The sequence below is a fragment of the Epinephelus moara genome, chromosome 20 (assembly GCF_006386435.1).
Source record: "Epinephelus moara isolate mb chromosome 20, YSFRI_EMoa_1.0, whole genome shotgun sequence".
Lineage (NCBI taxonomy): Eukaryota > Metazoa > Chordata > Actinopteri > Perciformes > Serranidae > Epinephelus > Epinephelus moara.
In genome coordinates this window covers 37,471,236-37,497,623 of record NC_065525.1, presented here as the reverse complement: position 1 = coordinate 37,497,623, position 26,388 = coordinate 37,471,236, and the positions used below count along the sequence as shown (strand labels likewise).

Here is a 26,388-nt window from a genome sequence, read left to right as displayed (position 1 = left end):
GTACTGATGAAGAAATGAGCAACCCAAAAAGCCTCCTGGCCTTAATATCCTGGTATGATCCTCCATGGCATCTGTGTCTAAGTGTGTCTGAGGACGGTGATCCCACTTTAATGTGCCTCCTCATTTGTTGACTGCCTTAATGTATCAGCAGGGTGTCACCTGTTATCAGTGACATTTATTTAACCAACCATGTAGTGCTGACCAATATGGAGAAAATGAAATATCACGATATATTTGACCAAATACCTCAATATCAATATTGCATAATATTGCAGAGTTGAGTATTGGTGAGAGCTGCAATGATTCATTGATTAGTTGTCAGCAATTAATCGGTTTGAGGAATATTTTAAGTAAAAAAATGTTTATTTACTCCTCTATGACAGATAGGTTAACTGAATATCTTTGTGTTGTGGATGAAACAAGGCTTTTGAGGACGCCATCTTGGGCTTTGGGAAACACTGATAGACATTTTTTCACAATTTTCTGATATTTTTTAAAGCAAATAACTATTAATAAAATAATCAAGATTAATCATCAATGAAAATAATTGTTAGCCGCAGCCCTAATATTGGTGCTTTCACAAACATTTACACAATGAGATTTTTGATTAATAATCAACAGTAACGTACCGTAAAACTTCAATTAGTAGCCCAGGCTATTATTTGCTTAAATCACTGAATTCAACAGGCCTATATTTGGGGCTGGCCTTTAATTCCTTTTACACAAAACTGGCTCTCAGTAAACATTGGGAAATACAATCAAATTGCTTAGGTGAACCCGTATGAATATTACTTGTTTAAAAAATTAGGCTTCGAATAACATATCTCTCATGTGTTATGTTATGCAAGTTGTTTCACGGCACCTGAGGATAACACCACTTTATCCTGTTAAAACAATATTCACAACTTGGAATAATTTTTATAAAAACACTTTTGATTCCTTTGATCAGTGGATCCTTACGGACTAAAGGAACATAAATAACTTAGCAGGTATTGAGGAATGGACACATATTCTTTTAAGTCACCACTTTTTATTTGTCATGCTGGTAAATCTGAATGAATTACTGTTTATCTCTGGTGCTCATGGTTTTGGTAAAATGAAATGAACCGAGCTAAAGATATGTAGCATCTCTATATTGAAAAAAGTTTAAAATATATTTTTATGCGCGATCTAAACCGCTAACTAATGTTAGCTCAAGTGGGTAGTCAACAATCTGCTTTTATATATCCAGACAACTTCTATAAAAATGAACTGCTTGACAACCAGACCCGGCGTCTAATTGACCTATGGCTAAGCCACGCCCCCCTCCACTCACTCGGACAAACTATCAACATTCAATAAGCGGCGCTATGGCAGGTGTCACAGTACACGGCATTTCGCAGGAGGTAATTGATGATTTTTGGGGACATAACGATCAGATGTCATTGAGAAGTAACCAAAAGGGCCTAAACTACACATTGGAGGGATATATTCATCATTTTATTGTTGAGAAGGTCGATGAAAAGCTTAAATTACAAGCCAAAATTTACAGGTCACAGTGTACGCTTGTGAACCGCATCTGGTTGCCGTCACCATCAAAGACAACAAGTTAAAGTGCCACTGAAGTTAAGGTTTTTGGCTCAGAATATGAGAAAAGGATAACGGCCTTTTTACCATCTTTACCAAGAGTGTCTCTCCGTTAGTTTGGTGCTACAGTATTTACACTGAATCATTCAGCATAACGTTTGCCAACCTTTGTTATCTCTGCCATTACAGATAAGTTAATGAAGCTAAGCTCCAGAAGTTAACGTTAGCTTAACTAGAGCCCTTTGGACAACAGCTAACAATGATGTACGATCACCAAAGTACAAAACTAGAACAAAATAGGCTAATGAACTCCCAGCAAACAAGGTGACATGATGAACAACGCAGCTAGGAGCTAACGTTAGGCTAACTTTAGCTAACGTTAGCTAGAGATGTTAAAGATAACTTTATATTTCTTTCCAGCAAAGTGACAATATGTTGCCTCAAACACAATGTTGACTTACCTTAGAACAGATGTAGACATCATTGTTAATCTTATTCACGTTGAGTTGATGTTGTGGTCTAACGTTACCACACAACTTTATCCAAAGGAGACACTTTTCTCGGTTGAGATGTGGTTTAAAGTGTAAAAAATACACCTGGTCGCCCAGCCTCTCAGGATACCTTGTGTCAGAGTTGCATGTACCCCATGCACACCGTTTGACCATTTTTAAACTTCAAATCTCAGAAAAAGCTCATAAAACCGAACAAAACTGACTTTCTGTAATGCATTTCAATGGACGTCCAGGCAGAGAATGTCCGAGTGCATGGGAATGGCTATACGCACTGTGATTGGCTCATCGTGTTTCAGGGCGGGGCTTAGCCATAGGTCTTATTGTCAAGGCCTAGGCTTTTAACTGAAGTTTAACTGTAAATATAATGTCCAAGTGAGTAAAGGTAAATAATAGAGCAGCTAGAACAGTTCGGTAAGGTCAGAAAATTTCATCACTTCTTCTGTAATGCAGCCTTTAGAATAATGAAAAAAACAACACTTATGATATTATAATATCCAAAATCTGAGGCAATATCTAGTCTCATACCACGACATAGATAATATCGATTTATTGCTCAGCCCTAAAACCACCTAATCCTTGTTGTTAGTCAGATCGATTGATATATAGATCAAAACTAATTGTTGGTTATTGATTAATCATCTGAGGTTTCCAGCTTCTTTATTGTGAGAATGTGCTTCACTTCTGGTGTACATTATTGTTAATTAAATGTCCTTGGGTTTTGGACTGTTGGTCACACAACACACGCAATTTGAAGACATCACCTCGGGTTTCAGGAAATTTCCTGACATTTTATAGCTTAAACAATTTATTGATTGATCAAAAATATGAAGAGATTAAGTGATAATGACCCTTAAGTGTTAGTTGCAGTCTTCTTTATTACTTTAAAATGTTATGTGTTTGTGGTTTCTTTGTGTTGTAACTTTTGTTTTGTGAAAGTATTGATGCTCAATGCATCAGAGCATGAATTGCTATTCAAACTATAAATTATATTGAACATTTACAAGCACATATGATATGCATTAGTAAGACACTTGTCAGAAAGTAGAACAAATATGTGGAGAAGAACCAATAACATAATTGTAGAACGTTCCCAGGATAAATCAGGAGTTTCTCTTTGAACAGCATTGTGTCAATTTCATCCTCCTTCTCTTGTCTTCCCAGGACTGCTCGGCCACATCCCGACCATCATCATCATCATCATCATCATCATCATCATCACCTCTGTGGATTCCAAACAGGCAGTCCTGCTGGTCTCTCCCTTTATCCCATCATCTCCCCCCACCCAGACCCTCCACCCCCTGCTCCGTGGTCCCCTTCCCATCGTCCCACCACGTCTGCAGAGTGGGTGCCGGCTCCCTCCCCAAGGGGTGGGAGTGAGGAGCTGGGGGACGGGCTCGACAAACCCCTGGAGAATGATGCGGAGGGCGTGTGGAGCCCCGACATCGAGCAGAGCTTCCAGGAGGCCCTGGCCATCTACCCACCTTGTGGCCGCAGGAAGATCATCCTCTCTGATGAGGGCAAGATGTACGGTACGCCCACCCCTATCCTCATACTATCATGAAACCTTTTTCCTCACGAACAGGATGATAAACACAAAACCTGAATGGGACGACAACATGCAGAACAGTCAGCTAAGAAATTACAAATGATTGTAATTGTGTCACAGGTTCACTGATCATGTTGTTTTTTAATATTATAAAAATTAATGCATCTATTATTTACTACACTAACTTCTTTAAATGTTAAAATGGCATTACATTTGGTGTAGGGTGCATAATGGCTTGCCTGGAACTCAATACACCAATTTTAGGACTTGGACTTAACTTGGGACAGACAATACGACTTGACTCACAATATCACAAGCAAAACTTGAGACTTACTTGTGACTTGGGAAACAATGAAGATGAAGGAATCTCCATGCTTCAGCTGTGGGCAGGATCTGGCATGATGAAATCTTTCAGTAGATTGGTTACAGTAATTGTTTTTTAATAAGCTCCAGGGGCCTGAACACACTGCAAAAAATAATTGCAAATTTTGCGGCGTAATAAATTCATTCCATAAATAATATTATTAACAACAATTCTATAATGGAGGAAGCTGTCGTAGCTTATTAGCTTTTTTGCAACATCAACTTTTATTTAACTTCCTCTGACGGTGTAAAAACTGTTCCACAAAAGATCAATAGTTTGCAGACAGTTATGATAAGACCACCACAGCCATACTATAATAAGAGCATGTTTATAGACCCTTTTATGGCTGACATTATCTACAGTATGCACGCACATGTTGGTAGTGGAAGCAGTGTTGTCCCCCAGCCATCCAGATGAGCTAGCAAGCTTTAAACATTGAATTAAAACTGTTACCAGCATCAAAATGTCTGGTTGTTGCGTGTTCGGCAACTGTGCTTCGGTTTAATGAGTGACTGTGTTAACTGGTGACTGGTGATTGTTTGTAATGACAACAGCTGTTGAAAATATGAACATGACATTTAGGGGCCCCTGTAAAAACCTTCAATTTCCCTTTAATCAATTTTAAATACGTACTCATCTGTGTTTATTATCTACACCAGGCATGTCCGAAGTCTGGCCCGGGGGCCGATTGTGGCCCGCAGACCAATTTTAATTGGCCCTCGGCTTGACTTTCAAAATATACCATATGTGGCCCTTTACACAATAATGGTTAATCGAGCAAGATCACTTCGCATTTTTACCTTTCACCTCACAATGATAGCACTATCATACAGTTTTTAGACAGGCATCAAGTAGTAAAAAATCATTAAAAGATAAAAAATGGTTGCATTTGTCTCACTTTTTTTTCTGGCCCCCATTCAAAAAAGTTTGGACACCCCTGATCTACACCAACTGTTTAGGTAAGGTACGATGAGCAACCATAGACGCATTTGGCTGAAAGTCACCAGTTAACACTGTGGTCACTCGTTACAACGAAACACTGGCTGCATTTATATTTTCAACTGTCCTAATTGGGATTTTTAAGGGCAGATAAAGTGTTCATTACAAAGACAGCAATATGAATGCCACACAAAGGCAAGATAAAGTAATGTCCAGTCGAGATAACTATAGAAAGTGGAAAAAAAAGCTCACCCCATGGCAACCAAAATGTCACAACAACGAGGATGTGATGCACCATGGATAGGCCCTAGTCACCTAACGTTAAGAACATAAGCTATGAGTCAATTCACTTCTGCTGTGTTGAAGACCATTTGTCGGGAAGTGTTTTCCAGATTTTCAGGAAGATGTTGTTGGCGAGTTTATATCAAAGGCCTTCCACATGAATCATGTCAGCTCCCTCAGCCATTGGTGGAAAGAGGGCTGGACACTGGCTGCATTTAAGATAATTAAGGTGTTGACTGTCACAGGACTGAGGACACGATAAAAAAAGTCTCGTGTAACAGTCAAACAGAAGCAGAGTGATGTTTGCATAACAACTTTATCATCGAGCTCTGAACTATGCTAGCTAGAGAGCCGACACAAAATGCAGGAACTATTCCCTGTTAGGATGAAACGTTAGTTTCCTGTTTCTTAAATTAAAACCTAAGTCTCACACACAGGGTTGTGTCCTTGTCTTTGATTGGAAGGATTTTCTGATATCAAGACTAGGGCTGCAATGAGTCGACTAATCCATGACTAATCGACTATTAAAATAATCGGTGACTATTTTAGTAGTCGACTAATCGGTTTTAGTCATTTTTCATAGAAAAGTACAATAAAAGTACTCCAAAATACTCTTACTGCAGCTTCTTACGTTCAAATATTAGCAGCTTTACACACTCTCCCATGATGGTGAACTAAAATCCTTTGGCGTGAGTACGAAACAAGACATTAGATGACATAATTTTGGGGTTTGGGAGAGACAGACTGACATTTTTCAACATTTCAACACATTTTTCGATAAAATGATCAGTCGACAATGAAAATAATCGTTAGTTGCAGCCCTAATCAAGACACGAAACTCTAAGTCTGTGCGGGTATTTGACTCTCTGTACATGACCACAGATAACAACATGTTAAGGCCCATTTATGCTCCCTTTACGTACGAAAATGTATACGTCCGTTTCAAACGATGTTACCGTCACTGCCCACATACTTCCATGTGGACTTTACGTTGGCATGGATGTTAACCAATATATCCACCAGGGGGCAGCCCAGCGTCAAAAGTTTATGACAAAAACAAACTCAAAAACAAACGTGGCGACTGTGGAGGAGATATTGATAATGTACCTCTTGCATAAAAGACAAAAACAAAGGCAGCGTTGTAGGAGGCGGTGGTCGGTAAGGCCGTTAAATACATTGCAACTGGAGGACGGAGAATTCCTTTCCTCAAAAAGTTCCGCCATTGTTATTTCTTCTTCGTGCCTCACTAGAGCTACGTATCGGGTAGTGACAGCAACACTGCCCCCACGGTTTCTGGTGGTACTGCTCCATTTGGCCCGTATCCGTAAGCTTTATGGAAACGTGCAGAAATACGGACGAAATGAACGCGGAGCACGGACAGAAGGCTCTGTCCGTATCCGTATTTAACGGTGAGCATAAATGGGCCTTTAGCCATAAGCATCTAATGTTAGTGACTTGTATGCTTGAAATTTCTCGCTGGTCTACAGACTAGGTTTCTTTACCAAATACATGCATTTATCTGGCCACTGATGACTGGGCGACTTGCTAATGTCCTCTACCTATTCACTAATAGCACACGGATCTGGAAGTCAGTTAGTAACATTGGTGATCTTTGATGGTTAATGCCCTTGCACTCCACCATACCTGCCATGTTGTGCGCACACCCTTACATACGTCATCATAGTTTACAAAGTTGCACCTTATTTATTTTATTTTCATGTAACCTCTATTTAACCAGGAAGTCCCATTGAGATTGAAAGTCTCTTTTACAAGAGAGACCTGGCCGAGGTAGCAGCCAATCATAACACATTTGAAATGCAACAAATACAACATATAATACAAAAATCCACAATAAAACAACAACTAATCAAACATAGTGGCCTTTATGATGCCCTTAAATTCATTGATAGATGTAAGTGTTTCTAATTTTAGATTAAAAAGATCTTACTGTAACTGTACGTTCCAGATGTCATCATTCCTGATTTTGCCAAACAATTACTTTTTCCAGCCTCTGGTATTATGTCATTATCTCTTAGTCATTGTTTTCTCACTGTATTTGCTTTGCTGTAGAATAACATTAGTGAAATACTGAAGTTAGTGTCATCATTGGCAACAAAAAAAAAAAATTGTTTTACGCATAACAGCTTAGTAAGCATGAAGAAATGGTGATAAATAGTCTTTCCTAAGCTGTTGTTAAATGTCTGTTAAGCTATTTCACTGACATTACAGTCACAGGCTGTAAAACACTACTGTATATAAACTCACAGTGCAACACACATCTGCAGCGTTGTGGGGCACGAACAGACAAATATTCGCTTCCACACAGTTCCCACTGTAAACTGCTCTTCATGTGGACGTACAATTTGTTTCACATGCTCTCTCCCACACACTCACCCGTTCACCACCACTCCTCGTGTTCATGTTTCACATCATTCCTGTTTCCTGCACAGCTGTTAGCTTCACTTGGTCCCATAGTGTACAGTATGATGGCATGATGTGTCAGAAACAGGCGCACACACTCAAACCACTCATTCTTCTACATGTGCGTACACAGCATGCCTCTTACGCAGACTTCAGTTTCTTCAGCTGTCAGAAACCATGGTATTTACAGTGAATAAAAATGATGACCTGACATGTTCAGAAAAATGTTTTCTCCCAACAAAGCAAAGTTGCATTTCTATCCAAGCCTTCAGGATCTATAACAATGACAAATAAAGCATTAAAGTGTGATTGTCAGCCTCATGAACACACACAGTTGTTTGGGCCAGACCTTTGTCCCATTGTATTTCTGGCAGTGATAGCTGAGAGGCACTTTACAGTATTCCTGCTGCCAAAATTAGCTCCAAATCCCTAACCCCAAACGGGTTCAGAGGAACGGGGGATAATTTTCACTTCCTTCCCAGTTGTGATTACACGGCGTGGATGCTAACTTTGTGTGTTGTCGCCTCATGTAATCTATCAGATATTCTCCCGGGGATTTCCGCTCTAAATTCAGCTTGATGAGATATCACATTGTTCATGGTGTTAAACCACAGATCATTGATTCTTTGTTGTTGTTTGTTGGCCGCCCTGAGATATTTTCTTTCCTTTTACTCAACACTAAAATAATGATTTGAGATTTGGAGCAGCAACATGACTTCACTGTAGGTCTTTCCTTGTTGAATCTTTGGCTAATGTCATTTCCAAACAGGTGTTGGGAAGGTGAGGTGACATTCCTCTGCGACATCTTGCTGAAAGATGTTTAGGAACAGATGGCTCAGCCATCGTGTGTCGTCCTGCCTGCCTGACTGTTTGATAGTGGATCTGCTCGGTGGAAAACGGGCGGACGGAGGTAGCGGCGCTATCAGACAGCCTCTGTCATCGCCTTGTTTTGTCACTGTGCCAGACAGCTCCTTTAACTGTTGGCTTTGCCTAGCCTAGCTTAGCCACCCATTGAGGTCATGGCCATCCTCTGATCAACACTTAAATCCTTATAAAGCCTGTAATAATAGTTGGAGGGGGGCAGGGGAGAGCGGGGCAGGTGGCTCATTCTGTGTCACGGGGATGAGGGGGGCCATTGGATGGGGGAAAGGTGGTGATGGTGGGGTTTTTGGCAAGGCGGGCACTGAGGTGCCCCTTCCTCCCTGTGGGGGTCAGGGGCAGGTGATGCGCGCCAGGGAGTGCGTTGGCCCGCCAGGAATGGCATGTGCGCTCGGGAGCCCGGGGGTTCAAGGCAGCTCGGCTGTAACCCTAAACCAGAATAGACGTTTACCCTTTGAGCGCCTGGAGGGGAGGAGGACGGGTGGACAAATAAACACCAAGGTGGGCAGTGGTGTCTTGCATGGCCTCAGGGTCCGGCAGAACTCTCACACACCTGTCCCTCGTGTGTGTATGTGTGTTAGTGTGTGTGTACGTGTGTGTGTTTCAGAGTGAGAAAGGTAAAGGTTGTGCGTACCAGCTATTTCTGTGATTTACCTCCCTCGTATCTCTTTGTTTCAGACACCATTTCTCTCTTTGTCCTCTGTGAACAACCTCTTCTCCCTCCTGTCAGTCTGTCAGTTGGTCCGTCTGCCTTTCAGTTCACCTCCAGCTGCTCTCTGAGTTCAACCTGACAGCCTTGCGGCAAATCCAGATTTATGACTTGAGAAATGAGGCAACAGCGAGCCCGTGCGTGGCCCACTGTGCCCCCATAACAGCCCCACCAGCCCATCCCTTACAGCCCCTGCAGCTCCCCTGTCCTCCCCTTTTATCACCATCCGCGGGGTCACAAGTGGCCAACAACTCAAGTCATTCAAGCAACCACAATCAATGCAAAGCCACTTTGAAGGTCTTTAGTGTTGTTAATGCTGTTAGAACGCTGATAGGTGGTCTTAAATCAGGTAGCCAAATCAAATATCAGCTGAGAATATCTTTAAAGGCATACATGAAATGGTGAAGCGATGACTTGATGGTTTTTAGGTGTTACTTTGTCTTCTTGTATGGGCTAAATATGGACACATAGACAAAACAAACTTCCAGCAAAATAACTGAGTGCGCTGGCCGAGAGCGGCATACTCTGAATTTTAGGTTGAATTCCCCTCTGAGGAATGAATGCCATTCTCTGCTAAACAATATGATATTGAGTCTCCGAGCAGTGAAACAGAGGGAATGTGTGCTTCTATCCATTGTAAATTCCTCAATTGAATGGAATGTTTTTTAGCCCATATTCCGCGTACATTCATCACATTTCTTTCCCATAATGCCGTGCATAGCGCTGGCCCTCGCGCCCATTACTCAACAGACCTATTAGCTCGCTTATTAGGGACGGTGTCACGGATATTGTGGCGGTTATGTGCTCCAGCGGTAATTCGACATGCATCTGCCAAGGAAAACATTTCCTGCCTTGTGTGGCTCTCAGCGAGAGACGTGCCCTGTGGTCTGACCGAAGGCCTCATGCTGCAATAATGGAAAAACAGTCCCAAACTTGTAGTGCAGTGGAAACCAATGTGCTGACAGCTCTCACTAGAAGAATGTGGCACTGGAAATGTGATTATCTACCCTTTTTATTTACTGCCATATAACTGCTATATTAATTTATGTGCCGCTTTTGCAATTGCAATTTCATTTTATGATGTCTTCAGACTAATTTTTTTTATTTGGCAGCATTAAATCTTGCATCACATGTTTTATGCAGCTGTTATGGTTTCGTCACACTTGATTTCCTAACATCTGTGAGAGGAGCACTTTTCTCACATTTTGATGGGCTCTGCTTCCTGTAAAAAAACAATATTTATAACTTGTGTTAGTGCAGTGGATAAAGACAACAATGTTCCCCTCAGTAGTGGCATATTTTTCTGTCAGTGCAGAACAAAGAATACCCACACCATGAATCATGCGCCCACTGAGCTTTGCTTGTGCAATATTGTCGGTTTTTGTCGGGGCGACGGGGATATGTTTTCATCTCAACTCATTCTCATTAAGAATGTGATGTAAAGGTCAGTGGAAAGTAACAGCGAGTCCTCACCCGGGCACAAGCTTTGGCAGTAAAGTGAGAGATTCACCAGTCACCTTGACCTGCTGACCTTTGAAGAAGCCTCTGGGGCATGTGTTTTCAAGTGGTTTCCCTTTATAACCATGCCTCAGTTCCCTGCTTGAAGAAATATACGTCTGCATTATGTGTAGCTAATGGAGGACAGTGCTATGTGATGACATTAGTAGGGACAGAGGATTATAATGTTCAGTATGACTTATAACTGTTTATTTGTGTATCGTAAAGTGGAATCAACACCTCTGTAAAACAGCTTCAACAAAAACTGAATATTATAACCTTCATGAAGGATTTATTGCGGGACTGTTGTGTTAAGGCCCAGTAACACCACACCGACTCCATATAACTAGTGCTGATGACGGCCAACTGTTGCGTTGCCTCACATCAGCTGTGTCTCGGCCAGAAAGTTGCACTTAAACACTCCAGTCAGTGTGAACATTCTGCACCTGCGTGAGAAGAAATAAATCCCCAGGGATGACGTTTTCTTGTGGGCTTGTAGACGTAGAAGTTAGTTGCCGAAAATAAACTCTGTAGCAAACAAATGTTTATGATGCTTCAGCAAAATAATCCTCACAAATGAACACCACTTTTATGATTTTTGAAGAGTAAATGCAATTGCTGGAAGTAAAAAGCATCTGTAAACAAACTACACTGCAGTCTCATGACATAACGTCGCCACCGCAATGACGTTCTGTCGTCTCATTTGTTAGCAACCGCCTTTTTTAAGACACCTAAAAGCATAAAACTTCATGAGAGGAGTATTTTCTGACGTATTTTATATGTTAGAACAAAATGTGGAAGTTTGTCAAGCTTGTGTTCCCCTCAGACCTTATTTCAGGCATCTAACAAAAAACAGACATTGATCTTGAAACAAGGGAGCTGAGAGCTAACTAGCTAGTTAGCTAAAATGCTAACTAATATCCTGGTTTTAGGACTCATTCCTGCAGCTCTTCAAACCAGCAGGTGGCGATAGTTTGTATTTGTTGTTCAAAAAGGGACAACGGAAGACGGATGGGATGGATTCAGGACGCTAAGTTAGTGAGTTAGCACATTAGCAACACAACCTGATGTGTACTAGCGAACATTAAGGCAAACAGTTTTGAGCGATTCTGCTAAAGAGCCGAATGGCTGAAAAAAAATCCTCCGACCCTGAAAAATTAGTCTTGATTTTACGCCCTCTTGACTTAAGGTTTTTGTTTGGTTTCCTCACTTTAGTTTCTCTTCTCTTTCACTGAGCTGAACTGCTATAGACTAGCCTATTAGTTTTACCTTGGTGTACCAAATAAACTGGAAACTGAGTGTTTATTATGCATTAGCTTGCTTCAACTCTTAATTGAAGCTCTATGATCTTTACTCATTAGGAAATGTTTAAACCATGGTTGTTATTGCTGCTCTATTCTGTCGGATGGAAATATTCTCGATGTCTTGTGCATCATTCTATACTCATGCTTTCTAGCATATCTTTTTTTTCATTAGCATGGCAGACAAGTGGTTTGTGTTACACTGGTGGGGGACACCCGAGCCTCACATGAACCGCAGGATGAACCTGAACCTCCAACCATTTAGTCCTGACGCTGACTTTCAGACTCTCATGGGATTTGATGCTCTCCGGAGGGTATTCGAGGGAAACCCCCTGCTGACGGTGTCCTCCCGGGAATCTCCGCTCCCATGCTCCATCCATCTCACTCACTCTCTGTCTGTACCTCTCTTCTCTAAATCTCCCAGTGTAACCAATAGGACACGGTGAGCAGTGACAGCCATGTAACAGAGATGTCACTGTCACTTTAGACAGACAGGACAGCAAGGTGAAAGGTAAAAGGATCCTAACGGGTCGTACATCTGTCGATCTGTCTATGAGATTAAAATACGTCGAGCCTCGCGCAAACTACCTACGCATAAATCTCTGTAATTGCACAGACACTCGTGGCTGGTTGTGTTAATATAACATGACATCTGTTAAATTTACTCCTCTGCTCGAAATATTATACTTTGTCAGAAATCAATAGCAAACTTTTGGATTTGCCTCAGACAGCAGTGTAACTGGTTGCTATGCAGATGAGTGCAGGACCACAGCTTCTTCTCATACCGAGAAACCAACTAATGAGACAAAATAGGTGAGGGAAACACTTAATGGTTTGAGTTCAGGGTCTGAGAAAGAATAGTATCAGTAACATTGTTAACACTGTGCTACATTACAGAGAAATACAACACCGTACTAATGACCCTTCATTAATATAGGCCNCCTGGAAGTTAACCTGACTCCTGTCTGACTGCTGAGCGTGGCCTCTTCAAATTAAATTGCCATATGGTCCAGTCATATAGGTTTTGATTTATATTGACAAGGAGCAGCTCCTAATATATCTTGCCGACTAGTGAGTTTTCTAGTCGACTTAAGTTTGGTTGACATTAGGGGGCAGCCCTTGTAGATATGCTGAATTGTTTGCCTGTGGACAGATTTCACATTTTTATTATTATTTTATTATTTTTATCATTTATATTTTATTTTTATTTTTATTTGTATTTTTCATTTTTATTTCAGCTGCTGTCTACTGACTAAAGCACTTGAGCACATGCTAACCATGCAGTTGAAATGAATTGATTACTTAATTGGTAGTGAACCAATTGAAAACTGTGTCTCCCAAATCGGATACTTCTTTCCAGAAAACTCAAAAAAAATCTTAACAGATAACAGACCTGACTTCAAAAATACTTACATTTGTGGATATTAACTGGTCAATTATTGGTGAAGAGTTGGGTTAATGTTTGAGGGTTTTTGTTTCAAGGTTTTGGTTGGGGTAAAAATAACGTGCATAAGCTGCGCAGCGATGGGTCGGGTCCGGGCATTTTTAGGCAATTCTGAGCAACAAGTAGAAGAATTGGAAGACATTTAGCAACACAATCTGCCTTTTGCATCAGGTGAGGCTTGAACTCACAACCTTTGAGACTAAGAATCAATTTCTATCTCACTGAGCTAATTAGTCAGTGACAGTGTATGTGTAGCTTCACAAATTGACTAAACCAGACGTGCAGGTTTAGCAGCCGTCCATGCATGGAAAAGCAGATTTCAAACCACTGTAAAAAATTCAGTTATTAAGACAAAAATCTGAAAATACACATATTGCATCTAGACAGCATGGAGATGTTGGTAATTTGTTTGTAACAATGATTGATTTGCTCCATAAGTGAAAAACTGATGTTTAAAATTGCCATTTTTACATTGACTCCAATTGTTCACATTAGAGCAAAATTCAAAATGCTGTCAAAAATTCAGTTTTTGAGATAAAATTCTGAAATTTGCCACACATCATCTACCATGACTCTAGAATTTTGTCTTTTTTTCATGAACATTGAAGATTTATTTAGCAAGAATTTGCATGTATATGTTTACAGTCAAACATTTTGATGCACTGTAGGCTCAATTTTTGATAAATCAAAAATCTGAGAAACTTAGTTCGTGTAGGACAGTCTGAAGATGCTCTGTAGCAAGTTTGGTGTCAATTGAGCAAAAATTGTGGGAGGAGATAGGTTTAAGAAGTTTTACAGTTTGTGAAAAAAACAGAGTGATGAACTTCATAATTTATAATAGGTTTAAATGTACAAAAGTTTCTTCAGTATTGGGGCTACAGTTTGGTGAAAGTTGTGAAGTTGTAGCACGTATGGTTGATTTGTTATGAATTTTCAAAGTTTTGAACTCCCCAAATGAAAGAATAGATATATAGAAGAGTATCGCTGGTGTTTGAGATGCATCTGCATCTTGTTGCATCTCTCTGGCTTCAAACTGCTGCTTGTCTCTTATAATGTCTCCACACATCCTGTCATGATGAGGTAAAACATTTCCTTTTCACTGAAAAAAGCAGCAAGCAGCAGCAAAGTGCGGCTCGCTGCAATGATAAATTTTTCTGTGGCTGGGAGGCCTGTTCATGTGTTAGTGAAGATTCTCAGTCATCCAGGTCATGTTAATCTCAAGTGCTATATCGTAGGCAACTGGAGTTGCTTGAGTTTCTTGAAGACGTTTCACCTCTCATCTAAGAGGCCTCTTCAGTTCATGTGTGTTAAGCGGGAAGAAATTCTTTGTAACATAGGTCAACATGTCACAGGAGTCACAGGACTCCGCTTACTGATTGGCTGCGGGTATATTCTGGCCACAATGAGCAACTAAATGTTAAACTGTCCTCAAATTTGTTGGCTGTACTTCAGTGTGGAGTCAAACAGCCGCAGCATAGCAATTGCATGGCATCTTGCCGCAGGCCGCACCTCACCACAGCTTGGTGTTTTTTTTGGCATTATTATAAAAGTTCCACATTATTATATTCACACAGTCATTGTGCTTTTATTTGGCTTTATTAGATAGGACAGTCTAAGCTGAGAGAGAGGGGATGATGTGCAGCAAAAGGCTGTAGACTGGAAACGAACCTGTGGCCACTGCGGCAAGGACATTGCCTTCGTACATGGAGCGCCTGCTCTACCCACTAATTCACCAGGCGCCCCAATTGTGTGTTTAATATATTGAGAGAAGGGGAAGACTCTCTTTTTATTGATTTGTGAAAGAAAAAAAAAGCAATTCAATATACTATGACAAAACTATGATGAAATATATGCTCGGCTTTGATGCCAGTATCTAATTTTTGAGATATACCAGGTCTGCTTAGTGTCTCTTTTTATGCTGGACCAGCAAAGCTGTTGCATCACTGACTCTATACTGTCGTAGTTCTTGAGTAATTGCTGGTATGGAGGCCTGATAGAGGTCTTTTCAGAGCTCAGTGGGCTCTTTCGGAGGGGAAATAACACCCAGCCAAGACATTCCTGCAGCCTAAATGTGACCTTTGTTTTCCAGAGCAGACACAGTGGGGCATATGTGCTGTTGAGGGAAAACGTATGGCTGGCAGATGTGTCTTCAGACAGGATGGCAGTTTGTACAGACATGCAGGCACAAATGTACACATGCACACAGTGGCCAAATTTTAATTATAGTTTAAACTGTGTAAACATTGTAGCTTAAATACAGCCGCACACACACAAGGAGCAGGGTTGTTCTACAGAGATGGCTTTATGATTTAAGGTGTTAATTACTTTTGAGATTATTATATCATTTTAATATATAATAATAATTATTAAACAATTTAAGACTTCATTTTTTAAAGTATGGAATAGGGTGATAAACTGATGACTTCCTGTGATATATAGCGGTCCATAGGATGTGCTTATGTACATAACGGGTGCTGTTGTACACACACACAAACAGGACATGGGCTGATGTCGGAGCAGCAGATGCAGGACCCGCTGCGGACCAGTCAGTATATAGGAATGTCAGGAATGCACTGGGCTGAGATGGAGACACTGAAAAGACGAGAGAGCGAGAGAGAGAGAGATCAGACCAGGCCAGTGATGACCGCAGCCCCGTTGGGGAAGGGCAGATTTATGACCAGCCAGGCTCCAGGGTTGACTTTGGAAAGGATACTATAGAACGCCTTCACTAACCCCGTCCACCTCTCCCTGACCTTCACAAACAGAGGAAGAGGAGGAAGAGAGGCAGAGGGGGAACTGGTGAAACAGTGTTTGTAAGGACATTTAGGATCATCACAACTCCAGGGATCAAAACTTTATTATGTTTTGACATTTTTGATTGCAGGGTGCAGTATTCATTTATGACCAAAGTAATTAGCAATGAAAAGTTGTTTTAATATGTAACCAAATTAATTTCTAGTCAATTCATTACTCTCAGAGGGTCTTTAAGGGACAGTTCACCCCAATGTCAAAAATACATATTGTTCCTCTTACCTGCAGTGCTGTTTATCAGTCTAGATTGTTTTGGTGTGAGTTGCTGTGTGTGGCGATATCGTCCATACAGATGTCTGCCTTCTCTCAAATATGATGGAACTAGATGGCACTTGGCATGTGGTGCTCTAAGCACCAACAAATTACATTTGAAAAACTCAACAGCAATGTCTCTTTCCAGAGGTCATGACCCGGTTACTCAAGATAATCCACAGACCTTGTTGTGAGCAGTTTCATAGAGGAACTATTTTCTTTCTACAATCACCAACCTCATCACCGCTCAGAAGGAAGCGCACATCTACTGCTAGCTCACCTAGCATCACTGAGCTAGCTAACATTACAGCTCACCCGAGAAGGACGCTATTAACCAGCACAAGCCTCTTGTTCATGAGTAGTGATACGGTTGGTGGAGTTCGGTAGAAAGAAGTAATTCCTATGTGAAACTACTCAGAACAAAGTCTGTAGATTATCTTCAGTAACCAGGTCATGATGTCTGGAAAGAGACATTGCTGTTGAGTTTTTAAAATTTTGAGCACCCCAAGCCCAGTGCCATGTAGTTACACTATATTTGAGAGGAGGCAGACCAATATCTCCAACACACTGCCACTCCCACCAAACGGGGGCGGCTGTGGCTTGAAGGTAGAGTGGGTCATCCACTAATCGGATGATCAGTGGTCTACTGAACCCCAAATTGCTCCTGAAGGCTGCTCCATCAGTGTGTGAGTGCATGTGAATGGTTACTGAGTAGCAGGTGGCACCATGTATGGTAGCCTCACCCACCTGTGTGTGAATGTGTGGGTGAATGGGTGAATGTGATATGTAGTATGAAAGTGCTTTGAGTGGTAGGAAGACCAGAAAGGCGCTCTACAGTCCATTTACTATTTACCAAAACATTCTAGATAGATAAACAGCACTACAGGTAAGAGGACAAAAATGTGCTGTCCCTTTAAAGGGAAATTTCGGTTTATTTCAACCTGTCTCCTATCATCCTAAATTTGTTTCAAGTGATTAATGACATAAAAATAATAGTTAGCATGTTAGCCGTTAGCCTAGATACAGCCGGGGCGCATAGTAGCGTCAGACCTGTTAAAACGTAAGTGAACGGGCAACCTTCAAGTGCAAAGTTAGTCCACTAAACAAGCTTTTTTTCCACAAAGACCGCCTCATATCGTTAGGATAAATGTCAGAGAACATATAGAAAACGACATGTAAACGTGTTGTCTTACCTTACCGGTGTGCTGCCATGTTTGTTTACCATCTAGCTCTGCTTTCCAAAGTGCGGCCAAAATATCGCGAGAACAAGCAGCGATCTCATACCGTGCCTGAAATCTCGCCAGCTCTAGATAAAGCCCAGCTGGATACTACTCCAGGTGGAGGTGTCTCGTCCTCGGTCACATCCAGACCTTGAAAATAAGGCTGTGTTCTGTATGTAAGCAAACATGCAGACACTTTTGTCATACCTATTTTGTATAATGTGAACATATTGAGTTCCCGTGTTTAGTTGTGAACTCCCCTCCCCAACAGGAAGTTTAAAAACCAATGAGTTTATTTGATGGGCAGGGCTGCACATGAGGGAGATGTGTGCTTCAGCTCCTTGGTTGCCCAAAATAAACTTCTCTACACAGATCTGCAGAAACATTTATGTGCATCTTTACAAAAGTACACTGATGAAATTACTGGTGTGTGTTTGACCAGTGGTTAATATTAAATAGCATTAAGTATTTCTTTGTATCTGACATTTCTGCATCAGTTTGCAGAGCCTGAAGGTTCCTGGAGTTACTGTTACAATGTTTTAGATGTGCATTTCAGTGGCTTTTTAAGCCCCGAGAAAGATTTGGTGCCTTTTTCGAGGTGTCCTGTGACTTTATTAAATGGTGGCCTAAGACAAAATGCTTTTTGGGAAGTCCTGCTGTATGCCATTAGGATAAATTGCTGACCTGCAACAGAAATATTCCCTTTAAACTCCCCATAAACTAAAAATTATAATGTTTTCTAAGTTGCACAATCCCGTGAACTCTGGCTCACTCCGACTTTGCTGCGGCTGCGGTCGGTCACTTTTCATGCCCTTAAGAAATGTTTCCAGAATCAGATTTCCCCGAGACAAGTCCGTGACTGCAGGCAGTGTGATAAACAACATCAAACTGTGGACCAGTGGGTGATGGTATAATGTTCCTACTGACTTTCCTGCAGCCTTGGCTGGCACTTGCTCCCCGTCTGTGCTACTCCCATTGGATATCATGATCTCATCGCTGTGTGACTGAGTCCCCTCTCTGATCTCATGGGTGTGTTGGAGGGTATTTTTGCTGGGGCCCTTCCCCAGGCACTCGCACTAGGAGTGGCTGGGCATCTGATACGAGCACATGAAGCGAAGCCCCTTTGACAGCCCATTAATGAAGCTGTTTACATGCTTGCGATACATACCTGGCTAATTTTGAATGGGGATACCGTCCTATTGATAAAGCAGTGTGTCCTGTCCTTTGCTCTGTTGGTGGTATAAAACATTTCTCTAATCATCATTCCTGTTTCATTTTAATGTAGGAATCTATTAATCCTGTCCGACACGTGTGTTTGCATTTTCACAGAAGAATTTCACACCTTTCATTTCAGTGTATTTCCTGGTTTTACTTGACAAATATCTGGTTTTCGGGTTAATGAAGTTTGGGCCCAGGAAAGGCTTCAAAAGTTTTGACTGTCTGACCACCGAAAGTGAAAAGATGGTCTGTTTTTTTCTGAATTCATGAACGCTTTTATTCATCTGTGGAGACATGCTCACGCATCTGTGTCTGCTACTTTGAAAATCCCTATTAGATTGGATACACAATGTACATCTCACTGTACACTGAGTAAAGTTTCCCGCAGATAAATTGGTGGGAACTGGAAGAACTTGCCGCTGTAACGTGAGGAACTCGATAGAGGCAACTTAATGTTCATTTGAGGTCAAGTACTGTGAGGACTTTGACAAAGCTCTCTGTTCGTCTTTTCAAGAGTTTTGATTGCGAGGAAATGTGGAACACTTTCTTAATCCCTGGGGAATTAAAGAAATATGCATTTAGGGGCTCAAACAATCGGCCGGCGAGTGCACCTCCCGATAAACACTAAACGGTTGAGGAGTTACAGCCCTGAAAGGAAAATAAGATTGAGACGGAATGAATGCCGCGACTCGGGCTGAAGTGTGTGTGAGTTTATGTCTACGGTGTGTGTGCGACTGTGTGTATAAACTGGAGTAGACGGCATTTGAGAGAAGGGTTTAGTCCACAAAAGCCTCACACAAAGGCAGTTCTACAGCTGGGTAATATGTGCGTGTGTTTGTGTGTATATGTGTGCGCATGTTTCTGTGTGTGTGCCTGGAACTTTACAATGACTTAGATCGACCACTTTCTCCCCTTCTGCTCTCCAAACCTGCTGCTTCATTCACTGATTCACAGATAAAATCACCTCGCTGTGTACTGTGAGCATGTTTAATTTACCATATGTTGCTGACAGCACTCTGCGGATGACAGAGTCCACTTTTTACATATCAAGTGTTAAGTTAGAGTTTTTTAAGTCATTATTTACCCAGGATAATCCACTCAGTATCAGTATTGCTTTCCACGGAGGCTTGCATCCATATAATCAAAACAACTTTAAACAACAAACTTCATATAACGGTGTGTTTCAGGGTCTCATCATTTACTTTGAGTACAGTGGAAATGGTAGCCTAAACTGTGAAACCAAGAGATACCCTTTAAGGAAGTATTTCATTGCTGGAAAGATGGTCTTTTCATAAAACTGAGTTTGGTCTTAGTTTGAAAGAGAGATACTCTTTGTGTACATGGTGGCAGGTATATGAAAACTAAAAGTACAAGTGACCCTAAACTAAAGCACTATTCGGACGGGATTAGTTTTACATAGGCGCGTGGGGTAATGTCACTTTACCACAGGACGTCGGTAATATTAATGGCCAATTCGCACGGGATAAGAAATATCAGTAAAACTACCACAAGTGGGAGGGGTAAATCCATTCACGCACCGCTGTCCCCTCCTGTCGTCATGTGTGTATGACGTTGCTTCCTGTGCGTACCACACTCGAACACACTTGAATCGTGTTCGTCGTAGGCCCACAGTACCTGAGGTTTCACACGGACTTGTCCGACTGTGAAGTGAAAAACTGAGTGCTTCTTCAAGAGCCTCCATGCTTGAAAATCTGCAAAAAAACACTTGTAAACAGGATATGACGAAATATCTACACACATATTTACTGCTGGTCTCTTTGCACGGGATTAGTATTACCTGAGGTAATTGTCCGGGACCCTTTTACAGAAGGTAAAAGTCGCGGTAATCTTTACTGACATCGTGCGGTAATGATTACTGACATGGCACATTTGGACGGGACTAAAATCTCTGGTAATTATTACTTTACCCCACGTACCTATGTAAAACTAATGCCGTCTGAATAGAGCTTAAGTCTGGGGCACGTCGTGTATTAATGATACTCGTTACCTGGAGAGGTTGGAAAAAGATATACGTTTCTTCCCTGTTCCAAAACCAAAATCAAACCCTGAAAAGTGTAGGGTTAGCTAGCTAGCTACTGANTTTTTAACCTGTTGTTGCTGCTGAGTCAGTTTGACATCCTGGATATATCCTTCAAACACACACTGTAGACCCCTCTGTCTGCTTCTCTCTGGAATCACTCTTTCATTTTTCCAAAATATGATTATATTTCTTCAGGGAGTGCAGTTAGGTACAGTGTGAGCTCCACTCTGACAGCTTGTCAGACCATGACAGAGGGGCGGGGCTTAGCGAAGGGTCAATGTGTAGTTCGAGCAACAGCTCTAGAGCCAGCGAAGATCAATTTTTGCTGGCAGATGAGCAGGGAGATCTGGGAACTGGTAAGATGGAGGGAAATTTACCACAGTTCATTTACACATACTAGTCACATTGTTATGATGCAAAGCTGGTTGAAAATCAGCGAAGTATCCCTTTAAATGATCATGGTTTAATATTTTAGACATGGTGACCTTGAATAAGTTTAAAACCCCGGTGAAATCAGTTGATAGTCCAGGCTGTCTGTGTGCAACCATTTCATCTAATCATGTTACTGAAATCTGTGTGCTTTTATGTACATCTTATTTGTTATTGAGTATGAACATAATATGAAAGCAAAACTAATGTAATAAAGTTTTTTGAGACAGGAATGTCATCCACAACTCATGCCGATCAGCCTTAGTGCTTTCAATAATCACGTGCATTATATTTGGGAAACCCGTCTCTGTTTTTCTTATAGCCTTGAAAAGTTGTACCCAACATTTTATAGAGGCAGACGTCTGGCTGATAGACTTCCCCCCACTGGGTACATGAGCTGACAGCCTGAGGCGCTTCTCTAATGACTCAGCAACAAAACTCAAATGCTTTCAAAAAGCATTAAGTGGAAATTCATGTCTGAGCAAACTGCGGTGCACATGATCGCCAGGAGGAGACGGTGTCTCGCATTCCGCGCAAAATCTGATCACTTTTATTGGCTGATGAAATCTTCAGCCAAGCGTCAGGTTTCCTCATTTCACCATTTGGGGTCACTCGATTGGTCGGTTTATGAAGCAGTGTGAGGTCTGACCCAAGCGTCACTATGTAAGGGAAAATCTGACGGGTTTGTACCAGGTTGTGTGTCGTGACTGATGTGTGTGTTAATTCACATGGAGATGTGGTGCCAAGGGAAAAATGACCGTGTTTAAGAGGTGGTGCAAAGTCTAGCAAACTCTTGTATGACTGTGTGTGTGTTTGATGTGTGTGTGTGTGTGTGTGTGTGTGTGTGTGTGTGTGTGTGTGAGCATGAGAAATCTCCTTAGAGTGTAAGAGTTGAATGTGATTCACTCTGTAACTGATCGTTTGCCTGTTTTTAAAGGTGCTGTTCTTTAGATAACAAGCAGCTATTCACATTTTTGATAATCTATTATTATTTACTTTTTTTTATTTTGGACTACTAAATGTCCAAAAAAGTGTGAACAGGGTGGCTTTAAGTATCTTAAATTTAGATTTAATAGGTCTTAAATGTTTTCAGTCATATTTTCTGGGGTTTGCCCAACAGGCAACAGCATTTTAACAGATGGGAAACACTATTTGACGGGGGAACAGACTTTGACACAACACCCGTATGCATGCATGCAGTACCTCTGTGTTTGCCCCCCTACGCATTTAGATCATGCAAAGAGTCTGCACCTTAAAGTACGGCCCTGCAAACCAGCCTGCTCCCCAGTTTATTTTTTCTGAGTGGTAAGCAAAGAGAGTATCATCAGTTTAATTTTACCTTATCATTCATTGTGTTACAAATGCCCACAACAATTTTCCCAGAGCACAGTGTGCTTGTTTTGTCCAAACAACAGTTAAATTCTCTCTGATCACTAATGAATTTATAATCAATCAGAATTATAGAGTGTTTATATATGCTGATGACACAGCCTTAGTTGGTCTTTTACAGAAGCTGCCTTCCTGGCCCACATTAAGGCCCTTCAAACATGGTGTTGCTTCAGCAAATTAGAAATAATTACGGCCAAGACTAAAGATTTGATTAATTGCACGAAACAAGGTCTGAAGACGAGACAGTTTCACTCCATGACTAACGTGTTGAAACAGTGGAAAGTTTTAAATACCTTGGTACGGTTCTGGACTCCCACGTTAGCTTCTCTGGAAATACTGAGTATAGTGTCAAGAGATGCTCACAATGACTTTATCTTCGTAGGAAACTCAGCGGGCTTGGTGTTAGTCAGCAGGTTTTAGAATTAGTGTACAAAACCATGGTTGAGAGCGTTTTAACTTTTCACCTTCCTGTCTGGTAAGGTCATCCTAACCGTACATCAGAGAATAAAATCTCTAGGATTTTAACAATGGCATGTAAAACAGTTGAAAAGCCCTTGAGCCAACTCTTGGCAGGTAGCTCCCATCCTCTCTTCAACCAGTTTGAACTCTTGAGCTCCAGGCGGTGCTATAGAGTCCCTCTGGCAACTAAAAATGTGTTTAAGAAGTCCTACATCCTAAGTGCCATTAATATCCTTAATTCAACAAAGTAACTGGTGAGTTTTAAACCACAGACAGACCATGAGCTGATTTAATGTACGTAAGTGTTTTGTAATGACTTTATATGCTTGTCTTATTGACTATTTGTCCACTTTTTACAATGTTGTCTTTTGTGTCTGGTGAGCCGCAGACAAATTCCAACCATGGTGGATAATAAAGCTATTTTCTATTCTAAACCGAAAGATGTCCAAATGCTAATTATATAAAACGAAGAAAAACAGCAAAAAGCAGCTCTAGCTGGGACCAAGTCATTGTTTCGCAAGTCCCAATTAAGTCTTGCATTCAAGTCACAATGCCCTTTTTCAAAAAAATATAATGCCATTTTAACAGCAGCGTGTTAAGGTTAGCTTAGTCTCTATAGACTCTACATTCAGTGAATGTAGAGTCTGTAGGCAAACCCCGGAGATCTTGCTTCCGGAAGAAGAGCGGAAGAGCCCTGGTTTCCGGTTGTAGGCTGTTTGTAGTCCGCGTGATATTGACCAATCACATTTGAGCCGGCTGCAGGTGTTGCCAGGTTAAACGGCCCGTGCGGTGAACTAACGAGGAACATAATTGGCGTCGCTGCAAACTCTGAATCCATCGCAATGGTTCAGCATATTTACTTATATATAAACGGAAGTCAGAAATGGACATTCGCCTCCTCCGTCCAAATCAAAACGGAATGCTAAACAATCGGGGTCTGCCCCCAAAGGCTGTATCGCTGTCTGCCGGAAGTCAGACGCCGAATACAGCCGATGGGTTCCGAGAATGGCTAAGCAGTAGCTCACTATGTTAATATTAGCCTTGACTTTCCATTCTTTGTGCAATTTATAATGTCAAATGAAGTTGAAAGTTGTAATGTTTTGCAAGCACAAGTGAAGTCACAAGTCATTGGTACTAAAGTCCAAATGAAGTTGCAAGTCTTTTTTGACTTTGTCATGTCGGCATGATGGTGCAGTGGTTATCATTGTCGCCTCACAGTAAGAGGATTCCTTCCCATTGGTAAACGATTTGGAAACCTATGGTGGGGGAGCCCTTCAGTGTTGAGTTTGCATGTTCCTGTTCATGTTCGGAGGTTTTCTCCGGGTACTCCGGCTTCCTCCCACAGTCCAAAGACATGCATATTCTTGACTCTAAATGTGAGTGTGAATGGTTGTGTGTCTCTGTGTGTCAGCCCTGTGATAGTCTGGTGACCTGTCCAGGGTGTACCCTGCCTCTCATCCAATGTCAGCTGGGATAGGCTCCAGCTCCCCCGCGGCCTCCAACAGTATAAGCGGTTACGGAAAATGAATGAATAAACGTTTTGCAAGCCCAAGTGAAGTCACAAGTCAGTGTTAAAGTTCACATTAAGTTGCAAGTCTTTAATGATTTTGTCAAGTTGAGTCTAAAATCATCAAATTTGTGACTCGAGACTGAGTCGACAGTGCAAAGACTTGCATGGCAGTAGTACAGAGCCCCCAAACCACAGTTTCCTTTCTACAACTACATTAACAACAAACGCTTAAAATATCCTCCTGAATCACACTCCAACTTCTCCAAAAACTGTACCTCTATAATTGAATCTATTTGTGAGTTTTTATTCAATCTTTCACTGGAGGTTTAGTTTTGGAGAAGAGGGTGAAAGAAGCCACATGACCGTTGCCCTCCGCTGTAACCGGAGACTCTGGGCGGGGGGGGGGAACAAGCCCAAGATTTACTGCGGGCGTAAAGGCATATTCCATAAACATTGACACACACACCAGCTGCCTGGCTGCCTCACCAGACTGGGCCCCCTTTGGTCACTGGCCTGTAGTGGTGTCTGACCTGAGTCCGGTCTGAGGATCGCATGGCTGCAGCCTCCACCTGCTCTGCCAATGTGACCTGTCTGTCAGCAGCGGCAGCGCGCAGACACACGGTCACTGTAGAGATCTGAGCTCAGTGTACACTCAGGGGGTCAGACTGATGCAAGCTCTCACACAGACAGATGTATGTACTTAAGGATATACTTACACTTGCAGTTTTCAGCGTTGACACACTTGACAGCCTTGACTCTTGCTCTGGGCACGTGTGTTTGCATGTCATCTTTACGTGCATGCATGCGAACTCTCCCAGATATGTGCGCACACAGACATGAATAGCAGTTAATTTGCTTAATTATACGGCGTCTTCAGTGACTGCAGCACACAAGTATTTGGATAAATATGTGGACAGAAATATACAGTGCGTCTACATTTCCTCAGCCTGCCCTCAGACATGCGGAGCAGGCTCACTGATGATGAGTTAATAGTCAGCTTCAGTAAACATTTTAATCCCTTCACACCAAGAACATGCTCCTCATTAGCCTCTCTATTTCAGTTCAACTTCAACAGACCAGACAACCAGACTTTATTATGTTTCTCCAGTTTTTGTTTTGTAATTTAGATTGTTTTTATGATTTATTTTAGGCGAGGGAGTGGGATAAAGCAGATAAAAGCAAACAGTATGCAAATGTTATGCTAACAAAAAATGTTTCAAAGCATAAATACATATATCGATGTTCTTAAAACATTAGAGAAGCAAATTCAAAGATGCTCCACATGATATAAATGTTTAAAAAAAATCAATTTTAGTCAAACTCAGTCACAAGGTAAGAGTAATTTGTGTACAAATACACAATATACAATAATAATGCTTATTTTACTTCTCCAATGTGTACTTTTCCTGCTCCACATTAAAACTACTTGTCTTTTACTCATTAACTGTCACTTTTTAACACTTACTGTAAATATCTATGTAACATAAGACAGGGGGAATCTACAGAATTGCACGTTGTGTAATTTTCTTCTCCTTTAACCTTTTAATTTTTGACAAATTACTGTTCTTGTGTCCCTAATTTTAAGGAAAACCTGCATTA

The 26,388-nt window shown here is 41.4% G+C and overlaps 1 protein-coding gene across 1 annotated transcript in view; it reads left to right on the top strand.

Annotated features, from left to right (window-relative positions):
* The first annotated feature begins 3,461 nt into the window (after nucleotides 1-3,461).
* The window catches only part of LOC126408212 (transcriptional enhancer factor TEF-3-like), a 48,473-nt gene continuing 25,546 nt past the window's right edge, over nucleotides 3,462-26,388 (top strand). Inside the window, exon 1 of the mRNA XM_050073649.1 lies at nucleotides 3,462-3,602. The gene's annotated coding sequence lies outside the window, so the exon portion shown is untranslated. The remainder of the gene's footprint in view (nucleotides 3,603-26,388) is intronic.